Source organism: Lacerta agilis, chromosome 3 (assembly GCF_009819535.1).
Source record: "Lacerta agilis isolate rLacAgi1 chromosome 3, rLacAgi1.pri, whole genome shotgun sequence".
Lineage (NCBI taxonomy): Eukaryota > Metazoa > Chordata > Lepidosauria > Squamata > Lacertidae > Lacerta > Lacerta agilis.
The window spans coordinates 47,196,781-47,218,440 of record NC_046314.1 but is presented as its reverse complement, the minus strand read 5'-3'; the positions used below and the strand labels follow the sequence as shown (position 1 = coordinate 47,218,440).

The 21,660-nt window shown below is 38.6% G+C and overlaps 1 protein-coding gene across 3 annotated transcripts in view; it reads right to left on the bottom strand.

Moving 5' to 3' along the window:
• Nucleotides 1-21,660, bottom strand: part of PRDM1 (PR/SET domain 1) — an 87,794-nt gene that overhangs the window by 39,067 nt on the left and 27,067 nt on the right. The window contains exon 1 of one of the 3 annotated variants that reach the window (XM_033143521.1): nt 20,126-20,327. The exons of 1 other annotated variant lie outside the window; for it this stretch is intronic. The gene's annotated coding sequence lies outside the window, so the exon portion shown is untranslated. Of the gene's footprint in view, nt 1-798; nt 854-20,125; nt 20,328-21,660 lie in introns of those variants that run through there. One more of the 3 variants, XM_033143520.1, reaches the window with a different exon arrangement.

The following is a 21,660-nucleotide window of genomic DNA, read 5'->3' as shown; positions in this document are numbered from 1 at the left end:
GGACAGAAATCCTGCAGGTTTTAATTTTGGACATGGAATCTTTCAGTTCTGCTAGTATAGACAATTACTCTGAACCCCTTTTCTGTCCGATTCTGATTTTCTGTTGGGGTGAAATCAACCATGATTGGATGTGTGAAATCTAGCTACAGGACTGAAGATTGTTACCCATTTATTATTGATTCAGCTCATACTTGTGACTTGCCACAATACAATCAAATTTGTGGTAATATAATTATTTTTATAATTACAGTCTGATAGACAAAACTGATAATTTTCTCCAACCCCAAAAGGCAGTTCTTTAAGGTAAAAATAAAATGAAATAAAATTCTGCTGACACACACATTTGGAATGATGCTTCAGTGAGATTAAATAATTACTGAATCTCTGTTTTGTGTTTTATGTTTAATATCTTTGCAATTAATTGATCCCCCACCCCCCAATGACTCTGAAAATTCAGGGCTGCACTCAACCTTCTGCAGCACCAGCATCTGTTGCAGATAATCCATCAATGGTTTTGAAATTGCCAAATGAAAAAGCAAGAAGCCCAAACTGTTAGCATTCTACTATTCAGACTGGTGCTTTTCTTTTCTTTTTAAATGCAGTTGGAAAACTGAATTAGTGCAATGGTCATTAAATTTTAAGACAAGGCGCCACCACTGAGGATGTGTTCTCTTGTAAACAAATAAGCAAATAGGCTTTAACCAGGCCCTGACCCAATAAATATTTATGTGATATATAGCCTTGCGAATACGGCATAGTGGACCTTTGCCCACATAGTATTATGTTCTTGATATTCACCTTGTGCCCAAATCAATCAATGTTTTTAACTGGCAAATTTCCATCTGTTTGGCATCTGAAATGATAACAAATCAGAGTGTTTAGGGCTGTACTGGCATCCAAATAATTCCACAGTAGGGTTTATTTAACCTAGAGTTGAGATAAATATGTAGCGTAAGGCAAGTTCTACCAAATTTGCTATATTTAAATACAGTGTTTGAAATATGTATACAGACTTCTTTCTTTTAGCAGCAAACAAAATTTGCAAGTCTAAAAGAAAACACAAACATGTCTTTTTCTGAAGCAGCGGATTTATCAGTGATTGGATGTTTGAACCCTTGCAGGTGAGTTTTAATAATGTGAATTTTAAAAACATTCAAGTTGTTGAATCACAATGCAGTAAATTGTCCTTCCACAAACCTTCCTTCTTCATTAAAATCTTATTTGCTTGGTAATCTCCTTTGATCGCTAAAGTTATAAGAATCCCCCTCTTTTGCTTTTGATATTATCAGTGTAGCTTTTGACCAGAGAGCGTGATGAATTAAATGTATGACAGATATGACAGGTGAGGAGTGCTTGGAGGGGGCTTAAACAGCAGGGATAAGACAAAGCCCCCATTTAAGAACAAAACCTCCACCCGATGACTAGCCCATTAATGACCAATCACAGAATCACTCTATTTGCCCTGTTGGACGAGGAGCAAGCCGATACTACAGACAAAGCTTTGTTAGCCACAGGGTAGTTGTTCAATCAGGCCACACAGCCAACTAATTGAAAAGTCCGTTCCCTGTTCCTGCTCCCTTGGTATTTGATACACTGGACTTTTATAGGTAAAACTGCTCTCTTCCTATAATGTTATATCAAGCATTCACCACAAATTTACAGCTGGACTAAGTGGTATTACAGTTTATAAACCTGAAAATCTATCTGCAGGGAATCCAGCTAAGCCTCAGAGAGAAGCAAGTCCAGCATTACAAATCCAAGGAATTTTGGAAGTCAATCCATTAGGATTATTGGGGGGCAGGCCTTTGATTTTGGAAGTCATGGTCTCAAAACTACAAAAATAATAAACTCTTACAATCTCTCTTTATTATAACCTCTTTTTGAAGGCTTATTGTTTCATTTTTACACACAAACACACCATTTCCAATAATATTTGAAAGAGATTATTGGGCAGGAGGTCCAACAAAAATATTTGTTTTCCTCAGGTTTGTAATCACATGCTCTTTAAAGAACCAATTTTAATAACTGTTAGTACTCAGTATAAAAATCAGATCACAAATATTTAGCAAACGGGCGTATTATCCATCACTCTGTGATCATCTTAAAAATTGCACTGCTCCCCTTTAAGTATTCAATATGTATCAGAGATAAACAGCATCATAAATAAACTGAACATTCAATACCCCAAGAGGATTAAACCAGAAAATGTGCTATGGAAATTTGAAAAGGCCTAGAGCACATGGGGAAAAAAGCCTCTGTTGGTATTGCATTTATAGTATTTGTCTGTTAATAGGAGGAAGTTTCAATTGTAGTTCTTTTCAGAAGTGTTAAATACTACAATTATATTTTCAATAAAGCCAAATGCCAGAAGAAGAAAAATAGATAAGTGGGCACTGTTGAAAATATTAAGTTTATCTTAATTTCAGGTTTATAAATGAGGATAAGAACAATACCTGTTCATTAGGTTCAGCTATAAAATGATGATGATGATGATCCATATTTACTTATATATAATCCTGACTTTGGTAAAGCCACACACTTTTCATTTTCACTATGAGAAAAAAAAATGGATAGAAAAAAATACTTTTTCACTCAGGAAAAAGTGGTGACAAGGAAATGCAAATCTGAGCAAGGCAAATGCAAATCTGAGCAATCTTTTTATGTAATAATTCCCTCTCATAAAAATGGGAGAATTATGCTGTCAAGTCAGTTATAATGGCTGATTAAAGCATTTCCAATCTGAAATGTGTAATGTGATATAATATAATGGGAGTAGACTGAAAGGTAGAAGGCATGATTTTAAAAAGTTCTATAATATTTTTCAATGCAGATTTATTCTGCATTGAGCAGTACATGTAAATTGTCGTTGATACTGAAAGCCAAAGATATATAAACAAGGTCCCCCTCTGTCTTTTAAAGAGGCTTGCTGTGTGCAGTTGTTTCCCCATACATGTTGCTTTAGCAGCAAACGTAAAAGTTAACATTTAAAGAAACCATTATAGGATAATACCTTTTCACGTACAGCTAGGTAGTGCTTTTTTCTGGGGGGACGCAGGGGTATGCATACACCTAAACATTTTGTGAACCTAAGTTTGGCCTCATTGAGGGGCAATATTTCAACAGGAGTAGGGAAATGAGAGTACCCCCTAAACATTTATTTATTTTTTTAGAAAAAAGCACTGCAGCTAGGAATGATGCTTCTCAGTATTACAGATGTAAAGGCAATTTCCTAATTCAAGCCACTTGTCTCTTGTGATCTCTGCATCTCTAGTTTAGATTTCTAGTCAGAAATGTGAAGTAGTGTCGTATCCAAAATGCAGGCTCAAAGTCCTCGCTGCTCCACCTCCAAAACCTGTCAATAATAGGTCTGGACTATGTCTGTCCACAGCTTTGCATTCATAGAGACCATTTGACAGAAGGGCAAGGAAGACATCCAGGAAAACTGCTTTCAGGCCTTATCTGAGCAACAATACTTAACTTTCACCACCTGGGCATGGCTTCCGGAGAGAAAACAATCACACATATTGTCTCCTTCTGGACAATAACCCCTAAACCAGCCTCCAGTTGATGCCAAATGTTTCTTGGTTTGTTTGTTTTTTAAACCCTTATTTTTAGTCAGGACAGTATCTCTAGTCTTTCATCTCCCAGCCCCTGCCCTCAGTAGCACAAACTAGTCCGTCATTGGTATTATGCAATATTAGAAATGTGGGCCTCATAGTTATTAATTGAAATTCCATGAAAATGGACAGGATGAGGCACAGCGCCTGCTCTGAAGTGCCCATCAAGCTCGCTACCTCTGCCAGGCTCGTGGCTATCTGGAAACCGGCCCTGGCACCACTGCCCTCGTCTGCCATCTCCTCTGCTCGCCCACCTCACCGGACTTGCTCTGGTGGACCCTTTTGACGCCTGGCATCAGCAGTGGCCACAACGCCAGCAGCGCAGTAGCCCCTGCACCCAGGCCATGCCCCTATTAATTGAAATCAGGTTATTGTACCTAAATTCAAAGTACTGTGGAAAATTAAGGGACTTTTTTTTAATCCACTTGACAAACCACGTAGTTGATATCATAGCTTATAATTTCTTTCTAGCAAGAACAATTCTATATTTGTTTCTAGCAAAAGGAGGGAGGGCAAGCAATTTTTACAAATGCCTTCCTTTCTCCTGTAGCTGTCATGGACTGGCTGGATGTGTAGGGGGGCACCAGCTGGGTAACCCCCAAGGGAACCCCCGGGTGAAGGTGTCTCAGAGCCAGGGGATTTGTGTTGAGATGACAATGAGTGGTCAGAGGGAGAAGAGGGGGCAGACTGGGAGGCGGTGGTGTTGGAAGCTGAAGAGGCAACAGGATTCAGTGAGCAGGAAGAGGCTGGGGCAGAGCGCGCAGTCCAGATTCAAACCATTCGTATTCTGTATATATCTACACTAGTCTTTTAATTCAATCTGAGATTAACTGAATGGATGTATATATTATTGAAATGTGTGATCTACTTTGTAGTAAGTATGTCTAGAGTGCTGGTGTGAAATATAGATACGTTTCTGTGTTTTGAATTTTTTGGTGTATGAGGCAGAGCTTGCTCATTAAACACCAGTTTGTTCTTTCTCTCTCAAAGACAATTATTTTCCTCCAATGATGACATTTCTCCTTTTTTGTAAACCACGTACAGAATAATCTTATCCATTTTATTCTACTACAACCTGCAGACAACTAGATTTTAACTGAGCTTCCTTCATTGCTAATTGTCTGAAGTTTACCAATTATCTCTCCCACTTGGAAGTTGAAGACATGTCCTCCTTTACCTGGTGAGGGCATTTTAGCTTTAACCAACCCAACTAATTTTACAAAAATAACACGATATGTAAAATAGGTTTGTTCCCTAGAGCTTTCTGCTTCCCTCCTATCAAAGATATTGAGTTCAATTTACAATGACCTCTGAATGACCTATAGACAAAGTTTTAAAGGTCTTTGCCTCAGCTACCATCAGGAAGCGGCCCTCTGGAAATGCCTTTTGAAAAACACACACCACAAAGAGCAGTAACAGCTGAAGTGACCCAGGAGTCAATTCTTGATCCCTGTACAGGAGAATCCCCTTCACCCTTTTGGCGTTTCATCCATCTTCATTTGCTTTTATTTTTTGGCATTTCCTCTTGACTTGCAAAATGAAAGACAGAGGAATCTATGATTATTCTTCTACCTCTTACTTTTACAGCAAATACCTACTTCCTCCAGTGGTACACAGAGTGCATTTTGCTGTATTCTATTATTCTGATAGTGTCCCTGTTTCAAAGGTTCATGGGGCTGGAATAGGTCTCATAGGTCATTTAGTCCAACCACCTATTCAGTGCAGGAAATTCAAAGGTATATCATCCTCAACAGACAGCTGTCCATCCATGGGGTGATTTACAGGGTTGTGGGTTCAAGCCCCATGTTGGACAAAACATTCCTACCATTGCAGAGGGTTGTACTAGATAACGCTTGTGGTCCCTTCCAACTCTACAATTCTGTGATTCTGCTTCCAACACAAACAGCAATTGTCAAGCAGGTTCAACTGTAATTAATGTATTGCGAAGTTTTAAAAATAAACTAGATTTGCATGAAGGTAGCCGTTACAATGCTAGTGAAAAGTGAATGTTGGCAGCCAGGCTTAGGTTGTATTGTGCTGAGGACAAATTTGTGGGCTGGCCTTGATTCCTCAGGAGTGGTCTGGAGTTACTGAAGAGGCTCAATTGTCAAAATAATCATGCAACACTGTAGCTTTTGCAAGTCAAAGCAGTGAAGTGTAGGTGAACAGGTTTATTTGTAGTATGTGAGATTATTAATAAATATACATCAGCCATGTATAACATTTGGAGCACACCATATAACAACATTGAGTTCTCTTTTTTTAAAATGTTTTAAATACACATATATGCACACACACACACACACACACACACACACACACACACACACACACATATACACAGTGAGTCTGCAAAGTTAGGGAAGGTTGGGTCATTGTTGAGTATCCTGAATTTTGTGTGTGTGTGTGTGTGAAATAGAGATCCTAAAAGTAATCTCATTGGATCTGGAATACTTGGGGACCCCTGGACATAATGAAGTCTTTCAGCAACAGCAGTTCAGTGGTGTAACCACTTCAAGGAAATTTAAATGGGGATGTTAGCTCTGTTTCATTTTCTGAGCCAGGTAGACTAACTCACAATACGAGTGGGAGGACTCCATGGTTTTCCTCCTTCTCTGAGGATCATCAACAGATTGGCCTGCATAGGAAGTCAGGATATTTAGGGGGCCTTTGTTAATACCACTGTTGCAGATGTTTAATTATGTTTTGGCCTAGCTCAGTCCATAACTTGTCTCATGTCTTCCTTCTGGGGTGGGTGCCCTATAGCAATTGATGTCTTATTATACATCTTTGACTTAAGTAGTGAAAATTATAGAGGGCTTCTCAAAAGCAAACCCTGCATAATTATAAAGTAAATAAACTGCATATTCTTAGTATCAAGATAATCTTTAAGCAATTTCTCACACTCCTAAATGCATTCCTCTTATGTAAAACAGATGTATGTCTTTGGGGTAGGCTTTGTGTTTCATTCATGTACTGTGAAAGTTCCTTGTAATTATAGGAGGAAATACAAATTTCCTTGTCTAGTTCTAAGGATAAATTCTTGAGATGTGGATGCTTGCGGGAGCAGGGTGAGAGAACACATGGGAAATTGAGGAACGTCTCCCCCCCCCCCACAGCCGCCCGAAAAAGAAAAACTGGAAAATGTTTGAATTATTATTATTTTTACGAATAAAACCCAAACTCTTTTTATTTTTATTTTCTTTCCAAATGATGAGTGAAAACATTTTATTTCAAATATTATTATAACTCCAAGTGTATTTATTTTCTTGGCCTGGTTTTCTATGGTTGGACAGACCAGACAAACATGGTCTATTCAGGTTCGACACATCCAATGCGAATGTAAAAGGCGAAACATTTCAGACTTCTGCATGGTTATTCAGATTCAGTGTCTACTGAATAGGCAAGAAGAAACCAATTTCCACACCTGTCAGAAACAGATTAATATCCTTGCTAATTGCACTTTAGGAATGGTCAATTAGTTCTAGTTAAACAGTTTTTGAAGAAGGAAGGGAGAAAGTAGGCTGGTATTGCCACCAGCACACATTGTTATGTTGAATCGACCTGTGCTAAAAAGACGTGTGCCTTTGACATTTCATTGGAGCTCCTGCTGTACAACACAGCAATAATGCCATTCTTTTAGTTACGAGTCCATTTTAACGATGATTAAGACAGGAATGGTTACAAAACTTATATAAAAGAAAAACACAGTGGAACAGTGTGAGTTTTAGACTACCCTTCAGATGTCACGAAAGACAGAAAGAAAAATGGCAAGCTTTTTTTAAAAGTAAAAGGAAAGTTTTTTTTGCAGCAACATATATCTTATAATATTTATGTATTTCCCACTGAGGGGGAAAGCCAGCAATTCTTCTGAATTTGAAAAACAGGATTATATGAAATCCTGACCTTGACTACTGACAACGCAAGTATCCATACTACCTATGGAAAATCTAAAAAATAAAAGTCAGGGCCAAGGGTTATTCTCATGATAAGTTAGTAAACATAGCAGGAAGGTTAGTTAATAAACACCAACTAAACCCTTCAATTACAGCAATAAATTGTTCAAATTGGTTAAATGTCCACAGTTTTTGCCCCAAACCCTGTGGTGAGCTGTTTAATCAGCAAACTGTTGCATCACTCAACAAACAGATATTGGCAGTCTCTGGGAGACACAAAGCAGCCCCTTAAGAATTAGTCTTTGATTGGCCAGCACACTTAGTTTCCTCAAAACTTGAAACTGAACAAAAGCTTTTAACTAAAAATAAATGTGAATAATAAGTTCCTTCTAACAATATAACATTTTTCTGCAGAAGCCACATGTGTTTTATATTCTGACATAATATTTTTCACGTGGGTTGCCTCATGTATATTCTGTTATGGAAAATCCTGCCTCTGGGATCAGTTCAGTAACAGAACGATACTGACCTTGGACACCTATATGTAAAAGAAACCCAGGCTATATATTTTGTAATAATAAAGAAGATAAAGAAAGAAGGGCAAATCTTTATTATTCCTTCTATTACTTCCATTTTCAAATTACATGCTTTAGAGAGGCTCATGCCAACACCAGCATGTTCAGGGTCTTTGAATGCTGCACATTATAATGGCAGTTGATGGGCTAGTTTGCACTTAACACTAAACCATGGTTACCATTAACCACAGCTAAAGCTCAGTCCCTGCTCCTGCCAACCTAGCTGTTCAAAACACGCAGTGCAAGTAGATAAATAGGTACTGCTTTGGCGGGAAGGTAAACGGCGTTTCCGTGCGCTGCTCTGTTTCGCCAGAAGTGGCTTAGTCAGGCTGGCCACACGACCCGGAAGCTGTACGCTGGCTCCCTCGGCCTGTAAAGCGAGATAAGCGCCACAACCCCAGAGTCGTCCCCAACTGGACCTAATGGTCAGGGGTCCCTTTATCTTTTAAAGCTGACCATGAACCATTGCGAAAGCTAAGGTGTCTAGCGGATGATCACTTAAACCTTAGTTAATTATGTCACAGAAAACAGTAGTTAAGAGCATCAGTGAAAGCAGCCAAGCCCAGAGGGAAGTCAGATGTTATTTTTTAAAATTTATTTTTTGCCACTTTTTCATTTGCAGCTCTGTAGCTTTTGGGTGATGATGTCTCTTTAAACATAGCTATGGAGGTCCTGGTTCACTAGTAATGCTATGGTTAGCGTTAACTAAGATTTATTAACCAACTGCAAATGTTGGTTAATGAGTGACCTGTAATCATGTAGCCATAAGTAATCTGCTGGGTTGGGTTCGCACACAAAGTCATAATGTTAAGCTAAGGTTTAATGAACCATGGTTTAGCATTACATGCAAACCAGGCCAATGTGTCTGTTGAAACTCTCCTTCTATTCAGTTTTAGGTACTGCAACGAAGCCCCTGTCCAGTCATGAATCTAACAACTTGCCAGCATGGTCCCTGGCCTTCTATTCTGCAGACTCTTTAAACATGCACTTCATAACCTTTGTACTCCAGACAGTCTTTGGCATTAATACTCTAGCTATGAGAGTTTGAGATTTCATGTGTACTTTCCCCCCAGGCAAAGCATTGTAAATATTTGGAAGTACACTGAAACTGATAAAATTGTCATAAAAGTGTTAGAAAAGTAACTTTTCACTCCAAATGATTTTCATGGATAGTCTAAACTTTGTTCTTTGCAATCAAAAGCAAATGGAGACAAAAAGTAAAAATAAAATAAAATCCTACTGGGTATGCTTAAAAGAGATATTTGGATCCTGCCTTAATTGATTTTGAAATAATAATAATAATAATAATAATAATAATAATAATAATAATATACTCTTAAATTTGAGTACTGTAACACACTAATCATTTTTGTAGTAGGATCATTTTTATCTTTTATTTCAATTGCTTGATGCTGCTTACCATGCTTTGTAAGCTTATTTTGAATATGAAAGGATTATAGAAAAGTAGAGTGTATGTAACTTAAATGAAGAAATAAGAATTAACAATCCTATCATTTAAAACTAAATAGAGTAGTAGCATCAGGTTGAACTCCCTTTACAAGCTGTTGACCACTAAATATTAAAAGCCTGTTTTCAAAGTATATCTACCGTGAAAACACATCGGAATATGGGAAGATGTCACTCCCCAAGGAGTACATAGCTAAATTTTGGGTGCTACCACTTTAAAGGTCTTATCTTGTACCCATTTGTTGAATCTTTGGTGAGGACAGTACAGGGTTAGGGTTAAAGTTGGGCTGGTGTTTGGTGAGAAAGCAGTTCCTGAAGCATCTTGGTCCTATACGTTAAGGCCTTTGGAGGTTAAACACCACGCTTCAAATTGGGCTCCGATACAAACAGACAACCAATTCAGTTACTACAAGTTGGGCACTTTATGTTCCAGTCGATAGGCTTCTAGTCAACAGTCAGCTGTCCCACAACTCCCTGCCATCTACAGTGGTCTGGTTCACATATCACATGAAAGCAGAGTTTTAAACAAAACTGGCTTGATGTGAAAATGCAGCATGCTGGTGCAAGCTCTTGGAAAGTTCCTATGGTATTCCTTGCCTGCTTCTTCTGCTGCTGCTGCTGTTGTGTTGTGTAGTTTGAACCTGGGCTCATGATAGCAACCAAGGTTTATTTTCAGGAAACAAAATACAAGCCTGCTTTCAGACAACACAACACAAGCACTGGCTTTTTTCATCCCCAGCATGGCAGCGGCAGGAGGAAACCCCTGGGAACATTTGAGCCGCAAGCTGCAACACACTGTTCATTCACATCTTATATAGTCTCAGATTTATACCAGCAGTGAAAAAGTTATAAATGGTTCCAGACTAAACTACTGCTTCATGAAAACAGTGAAGGGAGGCCACGTTCTCTCATACTGTTCTTTTGCTCTGTCATCTTTCTTCCTAATTATACCACCTCTGCAAGCTCAGTAAGCAAGCAAGGCACCGTGGAAATATACCATAGTTTATTAAACCACTCCTGCTTGGTTAGAATTATTTGCGTATGTAATTTGGTTAGTACTGGCTTCATTCAGTCAGCAGATTTTCCACTAAATTATAATGTTTCAAATCATTATACTGTATTAACATTTCCCCCTCAAAACTTCTGATTTTCCCACAGGTCCACTATGCATGTATCTAATCCACATTGCTTGCCCCACATTTCCAGCAAACATTAGATAATCTTTTGATAGACAAAGATGAGTCAAGTACCAGCAGTGCAAGATCTTTTAAAAAATTACTAGAAATTATTGGAAAATGTGATTCTTATTTTTTTATATAAAAAACCCACATACACACACAGCTCATTTTAAACTACGGTTTAATGTGAAGTGGAAACTGGGCCAGTGACTGTCTGTACAAAGTATGTACCGGTACTCGACTAGCATTCTCTTCGTTTTCCTCCTTGAAGTGTGAAGACAAAAGTATGTAAGCTATCCTAAGCAGCTTCTCACTGCACCAGCACCTGCTCGGGCAACAGTCAGTTAAACAACCAAAACAACAGCTGGGTAAGTCAGGTCAGTTACCCTATGAACCTCAAGACATATACAATGGGCACCTCACCAGGCCACCCTTCCTTCTTCATTTGAAAATAGCACGTCTTAGTAATATGATGCCTCCTGTATGCGTTTGAAGAGGCAGCAAAAGACTTTCTGATACACTGCTGCTGTTTTCTCTCTTTCTCAAAAGATGACAGATATACACACAGCCTCTCAGCCTGCATTGAGCACAGGGGGAACCACAGCTCATCTAACTCCACACTGGCAATGTTTGCTTTAGAAGCACAGGTTCAAGCAGCTAGCATTAATCGTTAATTAAGCTTCATGGTGGTTAAATTTCTCTTGCCATACATACTTGTTAACATGTTTTCCAACTTCTGCACAGTTTTACTGCAGCCTGTCATCAGTGTTACCCATTCTCCATTCAGGAGCATGATAAATATAATAATAATAATAATAATAATAATAATAATAATAATAATAATAATAATAATAATAATTCTACCTGCCCAGGATATAATGCATCAAGTAAGGCACTCTGGCAGGGTTTACAAGTGAAAATTGAACTAAGCATAAATATCAACCCCCATGTCCAGTGTTCCACCTAAACTATGCCAGACTAATTTGTGTTGTCATAGAAAAACACCAACAACTTAGCCTAATTTTTGGCCTCAGGTGTTATAACTTGTATTCTAGCTGTTCTAACTTATTTCATGAGTGGGTTAGGGCTCCATGACTGGGTTTGGAATTGGGGGTTACTATATATGAACATAGGGAAACAGGTGGCGCTGTGGTCTAAACCACTGAGCCTCTTGGGCTTGCTGATCAGAAGGTCCCTTCTGAATTTATTTTTTTGGTGACTTAATACTGAGCCTCTTGGGCTTGCTGATCAGAAGGTCGGTGGTTCGAATCCCCGCGACGGGGTGAGCTCCTGTTGCTCGGTCCCAGCTCCTGCCAACCTAGCAGTTCGAAAGCACGTCAAAAAGTGCAAGTAGATAAATAGATACCATTCCAGCAGGAAGGTTAACAGTGTTTCCGTGTTCTGCTCTGGTTTTAGTGTTCTGTTGTGCCAGAAGCGGCTTAGTCATGATGGCCACATGACCCGGAAAAACTGTCTGCAGACAAATGCCGGCTCCTTTGGCCTGTAAAGCGAGATGAGCGCTGTAACCCCAGAGTAATCTGCGACTGGTTTTAACTGTCAGGCTGTAATATTGTGCGTTCTTAATTTCTTGAGTTTCTTTTGAAAATAAGGTGAAATATAATTTTAAAAAAGAATGATGATGATAGCCATTTAACTAACAGTATAGTAAAGTCAAACAGCAGACAATGGCTGTCACCATCATGTGAGCCTTGCAGAAGCCATTAGCTCACCAATGGTCAAAAAACAGAACACTAGATGAGATGGCCCTTGGCCTGCTTCAGAAAGGCAATTTTTAACTACTGTTTATTTAAACTCATCCAAAGCCTGGGTGATTCTTTCCTCAGCTAAAAGTTCTGGAAGAGTTCAGAAATCCAGAGGTACCTAGGTGAGATGTGAGATTTCACTCCTGTGCTCTCAGCTCAGGAAAATGAAGGTCCTGAGGCAGAAGGACATTATACTGAAGTGGGGAGGAACCCTTTAATGGGCACTACAGATCAAGTGATTAAGTGACATTATATTGAACTGAGTATATAACTAGACTGCCATTGCTTACAATACTTATGATGTGTTAGCTGAACTTTTGGCATTAGAGCGGGGGGGGGGGGAACCAACAGATTGTTTAATAGAACACTAGTCTATAGGGGCAGAACAAGACATCATATCACACATTTCTATAACTGCACGATATGGACAGATGAGGAGTAATCTGATGCAGGAGTTATGTTTTTGGAAGCTGCCCCTATGTTTGTCATTGTTATTGGGCCCTGCTGTAAAAGCAGAATGATCACAACTGGTGTAACTACACAGAAATTTTATACCAAAGCCAAGACTTGATTCCCTGAATATTTCTCCAGTTCCTAAATGCATTGGGTATGTATTGCTACACTGATTAAATATCCTGTTTCAATATATGTCAAAATATCGGAATCACATAATTACATCTTCCTAAGGTCAGAAATATCTCTGTGGTCTAATATTTGGAAAGTTAAGGTGCGCCAAATTTCAAGGAAATTAATAAGACTTAAATACATGGGAAGTGTTAAAATCCTATGATTTTAAATGCAACTGTGCATATGGCATTCCTATGGAGTGTTGCTAATAGGTTTTGTATCTTTACAAGGAACAAAATTTGTTGTTCAGGAATAATATATGTAACCAACCCTACATTACATTTATTAACGGGGAATAAATTCATTCTAAATTGCTTAAGCATAACTTTACATATGCTTGACTAAGATCATAATTGAGTGTTTTTGGACAAAAACCTAAGTCATAACTTAAGAGGCAAGAGGAGTTTAGAATTCCCCTCCCTCATCAACATACTTTCCAGATGTTAATATTTTTCTGGCCCAATGATTTCATGCTAGAGGAAGGAGCACTAGTTTAAAATATCCAAGTTCTGCTGTGTCCCATTTGCCCTGCATTGTAAGTTGATATTTGTTTGTTTGTTTGTTTTCTTACACTGATATTCAGTATTTCCTCCATTCATGGAGCCTGAGGTGACATACATGTTATTCCCAGGTGGTCACCCATCCGGACACTGCTTCAAAATTAATTCCCCAAGTTCAATAAAAGACCATAACAAATTTGGGTGGGTGAGGGTGGGGTAGGGGATTAGCTGAGTAGTAAGTACATATGTTGCATTCAAATGGCCCTATGTTCAATCCCCAGGATCTTTAGATACTGTTGGAAGGGACCCTTGTCTCAGAATGTGAATATCCACTGCTGGTCAGTATAGAGAGCATGGGTAGGCAAACTAAGGCCAGGGGGCTGGATCCGGCCCAAACGCCTTCAAAATCCGGCCTGTGGACGGTCCGGGAATCAGTGTGTTTTTACATGAGTAGAATGTGTCCTTTTATTTAAAATGCATCTCTGGGTTATTTGTGGGGCATAGCAAATCGTTCACATCCCAAAAAATGTAGTCCGCCCCCCCACAAGGTCTGAGGGACAGTGGACTGGCCCCCTGCTGAAAAACTTTGCTGACCCCTGGTGTAGAGGAAACTGAGCAAGATTGACCAACTTTCTGATTCAGAATGACACAGCTTCCTATGCTCCCATGATGTGAAAGGAAATGTGCAATAGTGGGCAAATAGAAACACTTTTCTTGTTCATACACCTCTCTATAAACATAGAAAAGTGTTCCAATTCAGAACGGGTGGAGGGGACCCTGAAAATTCAAAAAATAGACTGAAAAATCTGGACTAGCCTACTGCCCCAGCATCCTTCGCCAAAGGGTAAATTTGTTAATAGCCTTATTTTCTTATACTTTTGCCTCTCTTACCCTTCTGACCCTTGTGCATTCAATAAAACATGTTTCTCTAGAGATAAAACTTTATACTGACCAAACATGCCTCCTTACAGCTGGGTTCACTGTTCAAACTGAAGACACCTTGTCTGCTTCAAGGATATCCATATCAGCTCAGCTGAAACTACCATAAAATTGGGGAAGTTAAAAAGAAGATAGGGACACTGAATGTGAAGTGTGGAAATATTCTTGTTTTGCCAACAGCCCATACTGGATGAGATCCAGAGAAATGAGAGACGCATATACAGAACAGGAGAGAACCATCAGTGCAGCTGGAGATTAATTTGTTGTTTTCACTTATGGTCTCCCCAGCAAATGCATCTAATTTATTTTGATTCAGGCAAAAAAGGGAAAAATTGAATTGAAGTACTTAATACCATTCACATTTTCAAAACGCACGAGTAATGTACAGTTTATTTTGTTTTGGGCATTAATTAATTCTACCTTTCAGCCAAACTACTTGGGGTTGGTGAAATGGGAGTTGCACAGAAGAACAATTTCCCCTGTGAAGAGTAGAAATATACCTTCATGTTTGAAGCGGGAAAACCCAGCTAGATGGGCGGGGTACAAATAATAAATTTATTGTTGTTGTTGTTGTTATGGCTGCTGCCTAATTGAAGAAATATTGATTGATTGATTAAAATAGATATACTGCTGGGGTGTTAAAAAGCCCTAAAATCTTCCAGCAGTGTTAGTAGTGAGATTCTGTGGAGGAGCTACTGCTGGCTCATTGCAGTCATTAGGAAGGAACTAAAAATAACAGCTTATGGGCTGGTGTAACGTAATACTTTGGGGAAACTGATGGGGCTTAGGGTCCTGCAGATCTTCAGCTGCCCTGCCGTACTCTCCCAGAATACTGGCAAGAGATCTACACCTGTGGAGCTTCTAACAGGCATGTAGATGGGCCACTGGCAATTGAAGTGCTGCCCTATTAGTGGATCTACCCTTCTGTCAGTGGAGCAGCAGTTACACCTCATTCAACAAAGGTTTAAAGGTGGTCCTTTTTTGATAAATGAACAATACCTGGAAACACTAATTCAGACACTAAGGAAGACATTACATCAGCTTCAAGCTCAGAAAATGGACCAGGCAAACATGTGCAGCAATAAAAATTATTCTGATGTGTGTATACATTTTTTTTAAAAAGCTGCATTAGAAAAGCAATCCTATGAAACATAGAAATATCATCACCTTTCCTAAAACAAACTTTGACTTAAAACCCCCTTGAAGAAGTGTGGATGCACACGAAAGCTCATACCAAGAACAAACTTACCGGTAGTTGGTGTCTAAGGTGCTACTGGAAGGAATTTTTAAAATAATTTTTTTATTTTGTTTTTTTAAAACCCCTGTTTGTTTGCTTACATACATTAAAGAATGTTGGCTGGCAGACCTTCAATCCAGAATAAAATTCAAAGGGAATTTAAAACAGTACTAAACCACAATACTGGTTCCCTGTATTTTGGTCCCACACGTTATGCCTAACTCTACCACTTTCCAGTCATACTAAAAAGAGTTTTGCATTATTACATTTAGCAAACAAAGAAAATGCCTACTTTGAAAAGTCCCTTTCCATTTGTTTCACTCCTATATTTCTCTTTACACTAGAACTCCATCCATATACTATGTATAAAGGGGTGGATGAGACAAATAAATGACACATGCGTATCAATTTAGTACCCGTCAATGTCTTTTTAAAAGTGCACTAGCAGTACTATTCTATGCTTATTTCCAATGTATCCCACTGTCACATGGGAATCTATTACAGTGGACGTGGATATAGGAGAAGAAAATGTAACAATGCTGGATTAAAGAATCCAACCTGGACACCAGGAAGTTGATATACTCCCCCTCCCCTTTTATCAAATCAGGAAGAGCAGTGACTTTCATTCCTCCTTCCCTTTCCCCTGATTGATAAGCATTAAATACTCACTTTCCCGCCTTAAAAAGCTTCCAATGAACTCCAGTTCACTGAGAACTGTGCACTTGAGCAAACGCTTCTCCCTTCGCAGTGCAGTGGCTATTCACTCTCAAATGTGGATCCTAAAGTCTCCTGTGTCAATAGCAATATAAGGGTTACGTGACACATGGTCTTTCTCTCTCTTGACAGCATGTCAGTGGTCATGGCCAATAATTAAGGCAGTGGAGTCGCAAACTGATGAAAAATGTACTCTAGATATCATCCTGCTCCTTTACAGCAGAATTGTAGATCTGTGCTACTACCACCTGAACTGATGATTCAGTATTGACTGAGGAATATTCCCAAGCAAAAAGAGCTTTATTTTACTTCAGCAACCTAAGAGGTATTTATTTCCCGGTGGTCTTCTCAAAGTCAGTGCAGCTATTCTACACCTGTGGTTTCAGACATGCTAAACGAAACTTAGGAAAGCTTGGGACCATAATGCTATCGGCCTCAAACTACTGTAAGCAGTTTACATCAGAAACAGCAACACAAGCACCATCTTTACTTTCTCTACCAAGGCCTATGATCATCCTAGGAAGGTCAAATTAAATTAAAACTGCTTCTGAAAAACTTGATTAGGGTCCTGCTGAGGAATAATTTGTGAAAGTAGTGTCTATTGGCAGCAACCAGCTACTTCACAATAATATATTTATACTAAGTTCAGAAACGGGCATAATCAATTCAGTCATAAGACTGACAGCACTGACAATAAATGCATTAGATCTTTACTTAACCTTACTTTCTCCTTTCAAGAGCAGCAAAAAAAAACTTTTTTTCTTCTTTTCCAAATTGCCTTGTTGTTAATGGTCCATGATTTTTGTTAAAAAAACAAAAAAACAAAAAACAGAAAGAGATTACTTGCCCATACCTACTAACACAGCAGTAGGCAATTTTTTGTTGTTTCATGCTTGCTTCTCAGTCATAAGTAGCAAGACACTAGACAGTGAATATGATAAACATCCTACCATTCATTCATGTTTAGCAAATCTGTCCCTGGGCAACAAACTAGCAAACACTGGGTCTTGCCTAGTACCTTTGAATGAATAAGCATGGAAGAAATGTAACAGATTGATGTGTACATCACTCACATTAGATTAGCACTGCTACTTTTTCCAAAGTAAAGGCAACGATTCAAATTTTTCAACTTTACTTCACTACCTCATCAAAGCATTTTAGTGGAAACCAATTGGGCATGAAGCAACTGTAAATTAAAATCTAAAATCCCACCCCACCCCACAGGTGGAAGCACGTCTGCTCACACATGTTTTGGGGGCTGTAGCCAGGGTCAGGAACCCTTAAGAACAGTATGCAATGCAGAAAGGATAGCTACAGCTGAGGAGGAAAATAAACTGGTGGACACCCCCCCCCCCATAGCAGATAGAGCTTTCGATTCAAGCAAATATAAATCAAAATGTGAAAGAAAGAGTGGGGTGATTGGTACGTTGGTACGTTGAAAAAGATTTTGGTGCATTTGACCTTCATGTTCTCTCTCTTCTTTCATTAACTGTCTTCTGAAGTGATCTGGCCAAATACAGGCAATTCAGGTCCTGTCACGGAATTACAAGATAAATTAGGGACTGCTACTACAAATTTATAGCTACCAAGGCCTTTGCTGATTAAATTTTCCAGACTTGAAAGTAATTTCAGTGTCAACACTCTTTTATTTAACTCACAATCAACATCAGGACAAATGAGGAAGGGGTGATGGTGGGGGCAGCTTAGCACTTTCCCCTTCAAATTATCACATGATTTGATCAGTGCTATCTTCCGTTCATTTGAATGGCAAGGAAATAAATGTTAACTTAAGAGAAGCTAAGTTTGCCTGAGAGTTACTCCATACAAAGAAAAGGAAATTGTCAGAGCCAGCAGTAGTAGTTTGCACCCTTGAAAAGCTGTAAATGTCCCACAGTTTTCAGCCTTTTCTTTTTTTAATATATGAAGCTGCTGTATTGTTCTCCAGCATGCAAATAATTACTTGTGGCTAATTTTACTCTCTGCACTATTGTCATTAGCAGAAAATGCCATGTGAACCAAACAAATGCAGATGACTAAAGTTTGCTGTGATTTCCACAATCATAGCAGTGCACTTGTAGTATGAAGTGGAGCTAAGAAGGAATTTGAATCTGAATTTATTGTATCCAAACTGAACACTTTGAACATAATCACAAATTACTCTAATACAGCTTTTAGATATGGAAAGTTCTAATACGGGAGACATTGTGTTAAATCACACCATGGTTAATAGTTTATCATAAATGCATTGGTCTTTTCCACTTTACTACAACAACATGATCCCTGGCTTAGCACTTTGAACTAACAAGGGGCTGTGGTTTGTTTTGCTTCGAACTATGATCTGGAGTCAAGGTTTGTTCTTGACATTGGACTAAAAACAATCACAACCCTCAATTTGTCCATAATGCTAAGTTATGGTTTGTTTCTCTCATATGCTAGCAGGGAGGAGCAAAGCAGGCATGTGAACTCTTGATATTTTAAAATTAAAATGTACACTGTAGTAAATACAGCTTTTTCATTTGTTTTCAAATGCAGAACTATAAAAGTAATCCAAAAGTTTGCATGCGGGAAATGAATGGAATTAATCAGTAGAGCTAATATAAAATCGTGTTTTAGAATGTAGACAATTGCAGCAATTGACATAACACCCAAATACTTTATTTGCCATATGTTCTATTATAAATCACATAAGCAAGCTACAAATAAGTTTTGAATACTTTTTGGGATTTTAAAATGTTTATAGAGATTGTAAAATGAATCCTTGTGGATTCCTTTTGGTAGAAGAGCCGGAGATCAATGTTTCAAAGACAAAAGAAAATGTGTGTTAACGAAACTTTCTCATTCAAAGGCAAAAAGGATGTTTTTAATTTACTCTAATATCCACTTGCAGCCACGTGGGCATGCACACACACATTCTACTACCTTGTCCTTCTGGAGGCAGAACCAGTTTTTAACTTTTGTTTCAGTTCCAAACCATAGAAACCATTTTTGTTTCATATAATGCATTCAAAAGATTTTCAAGCAGGCAAGTGAAGCTGTGTTTTATGGCATCAATATACTCATGCCTATTTCATTTAGAAAGACATTACAAAACACTATACATAGCAAGATTTAGGCATTTTGTTTCACATGAGCTACGATAGTATTCTATTAGGCCACAAGTAAGGGTTAAAGGTAAATTAGGGTGAATAATACTTTCAATAATGCATATCTTTATAAACATGGAGATGGTGATCTCTCTCAAAAACAACAGATTTTAAAAGACTGAAAAAGATTTGCATGATATGATGCCAAGTTAACCTCAGAGACAACCAGATGATGATGGACTATTTAAATAAATACGTACTATTTTACATCAAGTCAGATTTTTAATGTTGAACGTTTTACAGTTAACCCTTATGCAAATACTATTTTTAAATCTCAGCTATTAGTATAGAAAGAAAACACTGAATAAAACAGAACAAGTTTTTTCACAAAGTTCTAACATCTATTGCTGTATAGTGTACTTTGCAATCCAAAAGCCCCATTGAGTTCAATGGATCTAAGAGTTTATTGGGCATAGGGTAGCAGTCTAAATATCTACAACAAAATGACAATACGGAAACTAAACCTCACCTTCTACACAGGTCAAGGCACAGGCTGCAGGATATAATTGGCCAGCAGCTACCACAGGTGTGAATAAGGGCAGACTGCTTTCACACTGAGCTACTTGGAAGCGGATAAGAGTCTTTATCTAGCGAGAAAGTAGAACAGAAGCAGAGTACATCTTTTAAGCAGGATATCTTCGAGCCTCTTCAATCCTTTTACCAGACACACAAATGCAACCCAGCTAACTTTTTTTTAAAACTGCTTAAAATACTAAACCGCCTACTGAACTAGTTGGAAAAATCTGAGAAAGGGGTGGAGTAAGTGAAATCAGTCCAACAGGTCACCTTTCAACCACCTATGACATCAGCCTGCTGCCCTGATTACTTCATTAATGCATTTGAGCTGAAGACAATGGGCCTGCCATTAAGCACCACACAGTGCAAGATAAGAAAGCCCTAAGCAGATAATAATCGGTGCATTTAGTTGGATTTTAAACATTCAGCTGCTTAATCATTTCTTCCTCACTCCATGCTGCTGCTTAAACATACAGGGAATGCTTTGGATGCCTTAGGCTAAGTGAGGGGAAAGGGGAAGGAGGCAGAGAGAGAGAGAAATTGCTTGGTCACCTTTAAATACCCAGAGAGGAAGAGTGCAAACAGCCAAGGGATTTCATTGACAATCCTCTGTCGGCGAAATGAAAACATTTCTTAATTGCCATTAGGGAAATAGATTAAATAAGGGCTTGGTTAGCATCTGAAGACTGGCAAACAGGTAAGCAATGGCAGTGCAACCAAGTGCGGAACTGATACTCTATTTCAGCTTTTCCCCAAATGAGCTTAGCTCATTTATCGTGTGTCACTGGGCACAAAGGGAATGATCTTGGTTGAAAAGTTTTAAATAATTGTACAGATGACAAAACATAGCAACCCTCAGTGATTCAGCTGGGTCCCTTTGACTTCATATGCAAGAACTTGGGAGACTGCAATATGTACTGGTTAAGGAGTATGAAGAACGGACATAACGAAGCTGATAAAAAATGGCCAAAAAACACACCAAACCCTTTAAATGTGACCAGGGCCAATTCACAGGATCAGCAGGGTGATTCTCTCTATTCAGCAACCTTAAATACGGCATTCTTTCCCCTACACAACTTCTGTTTGTTAATAGAAATTATATTTGCACTTTGGTAGCACTTTTAGCATCACCCCAAACTTTTCTGAAAATATCTCTCACTACATTTATATGATTTGCCTGTACAGTGCTTTTTCCCCTAAAAAAATGTTTAGGGGTTCTCTCATTTTCCTACTCATATTGAAACACTGCCCCTCAATGAATCCAAACTTAGATTTACAAAATGTTTAGGGGTATGTGTACCCCTGCATCCCCCCAGAAAAAAAGCACTGCATATATACAAATGATTAGAAACATATATACGGTATCTACTTTCTATACTAGCCCTACTCTCACAATCATTATTTTGCAAAACTGCTAGCATCAAAACAAACTTGCCAGAACAAATAAAGTGCTAAAACCTGGGTTGCTGGTAAAGTTGAAAACTAAAT